This window comes from Vespa velutina, chromosome 16 (assembly GCF_912470025.1).
Source record: "Vespa velutina chromosome 16, iVesVel2.1, whole genome shotgun sequence".
Taxonomy (NCBI): domain Eukaryota; kingdom Metazoa; phylum Arthropoda; class Insecta; order Hymenoptera; family Vespidae; genus Vespa; species Vespa velutina.
The window spans coordinates 2,993,181-3,001,058 of NC_062203.1; the positions used below are offsets into that span (position 1 = coordinate 2,993,181).

The 7,878-nt window shown below is 29.0% G+C and overlaps 1 protein-coding gene across 6 annotated transcripts in view; it reads right to left on the minus strand.

The window, feature by feature from the left end:
- Window positions 1-7,602, minus strand: part of LOC124954735 (axin) — a 23,214-nt gene extending 15,612 nt beyond the window's left edge. For 3 of the 6 annotated variants that reach the window (XM_047508091.1, XM_047508084.1, XM_047508083.1), the window contains exon 1: window positions 6,814-7,602. The gene's annotated coding sequence lies outside the window, so the exon portion shown is untranslated. Of the gene's footprint in view, window positions 1-6,802 lie in introns of all 6 variants that reach the window. The other 3 variants (XM_047508090.1, XM_047508081.1, XM_047508082.1) reach the window with 2 other exon arrangements.
- Window positions 7,603-7,878: the final 276 nt, after the last annotated feature.

Consider the following 7,878-nt stretch of genomic DNA (forward strand, 5'->3'; position numbering starts at 1 on the left):
TGTTAACAATTGTACATAATGTATGCAAGAAATTTCTTTAAAAAAAAAAAAATCCAAAGAAATTATATACTTTTCTTGAATTTTTCTTTTTTTTTTAAACAAACTTTATAATTTATAAACATTATAAACAAATAGTCTTGCAAACCACTTAATATGAATTATATCTACTAATTGCATAGACAAATTATTACGACTCAATTCTGAGTATCAATAAATCTTATTGCACTTACTCTTTGACCAATAGAATTAACACTTCGACGACTATGTTCATCACTATTTTAATCCCCTTAACGTCTTAACATTTACTGTAAACTTTTTAAAAAGCAACTTGTATAATATTTTACATTGCAAAATTAAATTGTATATTAATTGTACAATTTCTAAAAAATAAATACGAAGGAAATATTAAAAAAATATTTCTTTTCGTTTCTTTTTTTTTCTTTTTTTTTTCTTTTTTTTTCATGTTATCGTCTAAAAATATAAAAATAATATTGAATTTTATAAATCTTAATATGTCATTATAATAATTGTAATATTCATTAAAAATGATGTTTCTCGTTGTAACTTCTCATAGAAAAGGAGCACGTGATGATATTGATAATACATTAAAACGACTCTTAGTACAAAATTTGCAAGGATACATCCAAAAACTATTTACATCATGATAATTTAATTAATTTTATTTTTTTCTTATTTTTATTCTTTTTTTCTTGCTTTTTCTCTTTTAAATAAATTTTCCTTTTATTAAATTCTATAGCCTATTTCTTCTTTACTTTCTTATGTTTTTTCTTTTTTTCATTGAATCCCTGAATCGCATTAATTCTGTATAACAAAATATAGTTTGAAAACTTAGCATTATAAAACAGTCTTTTCTAAAAATTAAAAAAGAATTAAGATTTAATCCTTTAATGCATAATTCATGTTTACAAATTAAAATAAAAAAAGGAATTATATTAATCATTAAGTAAATATTAAGTTGTAAATAATGGACAAATTGTATTATAATTTATTTTTTCAAAACGAAATTTAATGAAGAACCAATTTGTATAATATTTTATATTGGAAATTAAATTATATATTAAACATTAATATGTTCTAATTTTGTGATTTACATATACGTTTAAGGATTAAGTTCCATCTCTTTTTTTCTTTAATTTATTGGAAATCTTTCATTTTTAGAATTTTTCCATTTTTTTGGATTAGATGATACCTGTCATCAGATCACATATAAAGATGAAAATAAATTCGAAAATCGGTTAGTTAAGTATCTTAACACCGAACACATTCAGTATGCTTAAACTAGAATAAACTTATTCGACTCCAAGTCTAAAGTATTTTCCAAATCTTTATTTAAACCTACGACGACAAGCGAAACCGTCGCGTAACAAATTGGTGACAGCGGTTGAGATTTTGTGAAAATTTAGTTGTTCTTAGGAACAGCATCAAGAACATTTCTTCAGTTGAGATAGAAGATTAAAACCTCAAGAATAAAAAGTGTTACACTGACATAGTAAGCGTTTTAACTTGATGTTAAACTTATTTACAACTGGAAGGTATTATTTAAAATTATATAAGAAATATAAAAATAATATTCAAATAAATTTAAGTAAAAATTAGAAGTAAATTATAAATATCATGAAAACATTTAATTTAATAAGTTTCTAAAAATTAATTAATAATAATATATATATATATAATATTATATAAAAAATAATATATTACATATATAAATCACAACTTACACAGGATTTCAAAGGAAAAAAATGTATCTATAGAATCTTTCATCATTGTTCTCCAAGTAATGTTATTTGTTATTAATACTGATAAATATAATAGTTCCATTAAATTAATAACAAGCCCATAAGTTAAAAAGAAAACCACAATGTACTTAGTTCAAACAAATTCTATGATTAGATTGGTTTTTATTTAATAAAGTAATGTAGAAAGTTTTACTATAAATAAATATAAATGTATATCAACAAATAATGCAATTTTTAGTATTTTGTATTTAAATAAGGCAATAATATTTAAGTAAAAAACATTAGTATAATAAAAACAGTATAGTATTGAGATGGTTATTTTACATTAAGTAAACAACAGTATAACATTTTTTATTAAAAATTCCAACATTACTTATTAGTCAACTCAATATAATTTTACTATATTATTATTGTTTATTTAAATGATAACGTTGTTTTTCTAAATATAATATAATTAGTATTCTTAAATTATACTTGTTAATCAATATTGTGGTGAAAGCAATACCCTGCTAATACTAAGAGAATCAACAGGAGTATATATTTGTGTATGTGTATGTGTATGTATATGTGAACAAGGATAATAGATATGTATTATTATTTATCATATAATAAAGGATTTATGAACGTTTAACTAAATATTAAAACGTGCTATTTAAAAATGACTTTACAATGACTTCATAGGAGAAAAAAACAAAAAAAGATTTAAAAAATAAAAAGGTTTTATAGTTACAAAATTAATATATAAAGGGTTTATAATAGTCTATAAGTTGTACTTATTATTAATATAAGATAATTATACTAGTATAAGTAATATTATAACTTTCGCATTATATGATCTGTTTGTAAACACGAAAAAAAAAAAATATATTAGATGTAAACGATTAAGAGTCTTACAATTGAGAAGAACAAACCCTAAGAGCCTAAGTCACATTACAGAAAGTTAATGACTCCTTGTCATTACTCCATCTACCAAAAATCAAACTTTCCGGACAACTCAATGATTATTCATAGCTTGATCTTATTAAATCTAATCTTCTAATTTATATTCTAATTATTTATATTTTTTAATTGCAATGTCACGAAAGAAATTTTGTTAAAACAATTATATAGAAATAAAGAATATCTATATAAGAATGATTGTTTACAATTCTTTTTTTTTTTTTATTATTGAAGAAACAAGATATGTTATACCATATTCTTAGCAATTACATTAAAAACAAATTTTTTATTTTATTTTATTAAGAAATCTAAATTTTCAAATTATCAAATTAACTGTTGCTTTTTGTGTTTTTTTCTTCAATTTTTTTTTTCTCTTTTTTTTTAATAGAAAAGAGGAGTTAACGATGACAATTATAAAGTAGTGTAAATGTATAGTTTATAGAAATATATATATATATATATTAATTGGCATTGGGCAATCATTGATAATTATAATCAATCAAAATAATCGAGAGTTTTATACAGTCAGTAAATCAGTACATGGAAAAATATATTTAATACGGTGGACGCTCATCATTTATAATAGTTCTTACAAAATTATGAATTAAAAGTATAATTTCATTCAGAATTTTTAAAAATCTTCCAATTAAAATGTTATTGAATAATCGCATTCATTGGACTTATATTGTTTATAGGAAAGTTTGATTAAAAAAAAAAAAAAAAAAAAAAAAAAAAAAAAAAATAGAAGAAAATATTAGTATCTTACTATATGTATATACTATCAAAGTAAATACAAAAAAAATTATTAATGATACAAAGTAATCATATTTATTGCATTTATATTATTTGTTACAATAAAAAAATAGATACAAAAATAAATAAAAATGAAAATAAAAAATAAAAAAGAAAAATACTATTATTTTAGTACAATACATGTACTGCCGAAGTAACTATTAAAAAACAAAGCTTGATATTTCTCGATTAAAAAAGAATTAAATGTTATTAGTATATTAATATATGTACTGTCGAAGTAAAAAAAAGAAAAAAGTTACTAAATAACCACATCCTATATTATTTATGAAGAGGTTTCATTTTCTTCGATTAAGAAAAAAATAAATAAATAAATAAACAAATAAAAATAAAAATAAATAATAATAACAATAAGATCGAATTGATTGTTTCGAATGGTTGTAACTTTTTGTATATAACCATAAAATATTTAATTTTGAAGAAATATTAAAATGTTACTCCAAAAATTGATTGATTTCGTAAGAAAACGGACGAGGGAATACTTTGAAGATCTGAAACCGGTAAGTATCGAGAGATCATGGCGATACCCAACGGATCAGTAAGTGCGCGAGTAAACGAGGGTGTGACAAAAAAGACGGGTAACGAAGAGGAATCGGCTCAGGAACATCAACTGAAACTTCAAAGGACTCCTTTGATGCTTTCCGCCCCGACGTTACTATTCCCAGATGTCGATGAGCCCGTATTACTATACTATATCTTAGAAATGCACCAACATTCTAAAATACGTATTGCATTGTACGATCAAACCAGTTCCTCTTGGTTATAACATAGCTATATAATAACCTCACAAAAAAAAAAAAAAAAAAAAAAAGTATCTATTTCTATCGTAATACTCGCTTTAACTATTCACGAGGGAATAAAGGAAATAATAAGAAAAAGAAGAAAGATTTGAAATAGATAAAATTAATCGTATTTTGATTCAGACATCATAAAAAAGTTATAATTTTTTTTTTTTTCTTTTTTTTTTTTAAATATGATTTATATCAATCGAAATCTCGATTTTTTTTCTCAATAATATTTTCAAATAAAAAAAAAAAAAAAAAAAGAAAAAAGAAAAAAAGAAAAAAAGAAAAAGCGCGCGAATATATTAGGAACAGATTGTTTTAATATCTCGTTGAACAAAAAGTAAGGTTAAGTTAACGGGAATAAAGGTCCTACTACCATACGCAGTATAGTAACTTATATACTCTTTCGCTCCCATACACAAACAGAGAAGGGGGTTGAATAATTACAAGGAGTAAAAGGGGTGACTACCGTTTTCTTTCTGGTCAATTACTTTCGCTTAACGAATACGGTTAGAATTTACGATTCGATACAAATAATTTGTACAGAAATTTATTATTAGTATTTCGAATCTATTATATGAATTATTTATTTTCCTTTTTAAAATGGAAATAAATTAAGTAATCATGTTTGGATCGATGACGATCTTACGATTAAATCTTACTATTTGATTTTAACTAGTGTTAAGCACGTTACCGATTTGGTAGCTCGTGAACCTAAAATAATCTTCTTTTAAATTATCTAAAGGCAGACTGTGTTCTTAGAAACGGCAAGTCTCTCCTACATGACAAAGTGGCGCGGTAAATGCAGCATGTCGCTGCTGCCTTCGCGTAGAAACCATCGTGAGGAACGAGAGAGAAAGAGAAAGAAAGAGAGAGAAAGAGAGAGAGAGAGAGAGAGAGAGACCGAGAGAAAGAGAGAGAGAGAGAAGCCTCGTACTTCTAACGAAACAATCATCGTTGCTTTAAATAAAACTACCGCTGCATTCGAGGTCTCCATCGTTTTACAATCATCGTTCCTATCACCGTCGCCACTACACACGTTCTCACAAACAAAACACTCGACGTATTTCGGTTTTATTGGAAATTCTTTTCAGATGAATACTGGCTAAAGCTCAACGAACGCAGCATACCACCTTAAGGATTATTACAATCGATGCGAAAACGAAAGTAATTTCTCTTCAAATTTATTTGTATAAATGAAAAATAATCTTTTCTAAGTACTATCACCTATGTTAGAATAGTAATGATTGGACATTAATAATATCTTACTATATCTGTCTACATTTTGTAATGAATATCTTTTAAATATTATATATTTTTCTAAAAGTTTGTAATAGAAGTCTTCACTTGCTTCCAAAAGTATATACAAAAATCTAAGTTTTCATTTATGAGAACTCTTTATCCTTTTTATAATTCAAGTATTGCTAAGTGTTCCAGCAAGTTAATTTTATAAATACTTAAAAGTAAATAAATAAACAAATAGAAAAACGAAGAAATTCATTTGATCATTCGATCATCATTAATATCTTAAAGTCAATGATTAATTTCATTAACGATTTGACAATAATATCTGATGTATAATACTTAAGATAATGAAAATCTATTTTGATATGTCATCTATTCAATTAATTAGAATTATTAGGATACAAATTTACATTCTTTAAGTATGTATCTATGTTTTCAATTATACATTGAATTAAAACACACAAAGATTGTACGGTAAGAATCAAGATTATTTGCGCATAAATATAATCTTTGTAACTTTGAAAAAAAACTTTTTTATTTCCCTTGAATATATATTTGTAAAACATTTATAGAGTTGCTATCAATCAAAACATCATAGCAACCACATGACAACGTGTTTTTCTACAGGGAAAGAGAGAGATAGAGATAGAGATAGAGATAGAGAGAGAGAGAGAGAGAATGATAGGAGAGAGAGAAGAAGAAAGAGGAAAGAGAGCACAGTTGACCCATGCTTCTTCTACAAACTGACTTCATCCCCTTTTTGTCTAAAGTATTACTTTGTGCTTCTTCCCCTTATTCCTATGCCCCGTGGGCAAAATGCAAACTGCAGAAGCAGCATCAGAGAGAGTGAGAGAACACTAACAGAAGTGGCAGAGAGGAGAGAGGTAAAGGCATGGACAAAGCTAGACGCGTAAACATAATGAGAAAAAGAGAGAAAAAGATCCATAAGGCCATAGTGGAGTATATCATGATCGTCACCCTTACCTTGATTTCAGCGCGTCAAAGGATCGTTAGACACGAATAATGAGAGAGAGAAAGAAAGAGAAAGAAAGATAGAGAGAGAGAGAGAGAGAGAGAGAGAGAGAGAGAGAGAGAATAAAATAAAATAAAACAAAACACCGAAATGTATTTGAAATGGAAAGCGTGCCCTCTTGTAAGATGATAAAAAGGCGCGCGATAATATGGGGAAAGGAAGAGGGGGGGCGGGGGTTGTCTTACGAATAGTCAAATAAAATGATTTAAAACGTACAACGGGAAACGTACATGTGACTTACTGTTTTTGTAAACGGTAGAGGTCGTGTTTACCAATGCCACGACGGCGATGCGTTTCTTCGATCAAACTGGAGGAAGAGGAGGTCCATCCTTTGAAGGGTCAACTCGAGCCCGAGCGACGATTCGAGCGGTTGCGCTTGCACATCGCGTTTGGCACTTTCTCTTTCTCGTCGGCCTCTTTCTTTCCTCTTTTTCCTTTCTTTTTCTCTTTTCTTTTTTCTTTTTTTCCTTTACTGTCGGAACGTTGACGATTTGCTTATAAGCTTCACGATACACAAGCCATGCACGCACGCACGCACGCACTCTCACGCACGCACGCACCACACACAACGCCGACTCGTCGCACCAAACGGGAATCCTCGTAATAAGCACATACACGAGACGAGAAATTAAAGGAGTGGGGTATATGTGAGTAGTACGCGTGATCTCGAGACGGTGAATACGCTTCTTCACCGACAGACAGGACGGCGATTACAGACGTACGCAGATTTCGTGAGAGAATCGTCGGATTTTGACGATAATTGAAAATGTGACGACGGCGACGACGGCGGCGACGACGACGACGACGACGACGACGGCGACGGCGACGACGACGACGACGGCGACGGCCACAATAACGGCAGCGGCAACGACGACGGCGACGACGACGACGGCGGCGGCGGCGACGACGACGACGACGACGACGACGGCGACGGCGACGACGACGGCGGCGGCGACGACGACGACGTCTAAGCCATAGACGGCTTGGCTCGTGGGCACGTCTCGGCCGCCATCGAGTACTGACACGAGTGCGCTAGTGCCGCACTCTGGCGGATCGCGTCGTCGATCAGAATCAACGGACGCAACCAATCAAATCTTCCTTCGAATTTTTACTTTTTCATTCTATACCTCTGCGATCATCGTATTCTTAACATCGGATTATTTTAATATTATGAATTGATTCAGTCAAAAGGATTTTTTTCTCTTTTTCTTTTCTTTTTGTTTTTTTTTTGTTTTTCTCTTTTCTTTGTTTTGTCAATTTATTCACTTCTATTCATTTCTATTAATAGACTCCTGTCGCAAATTCA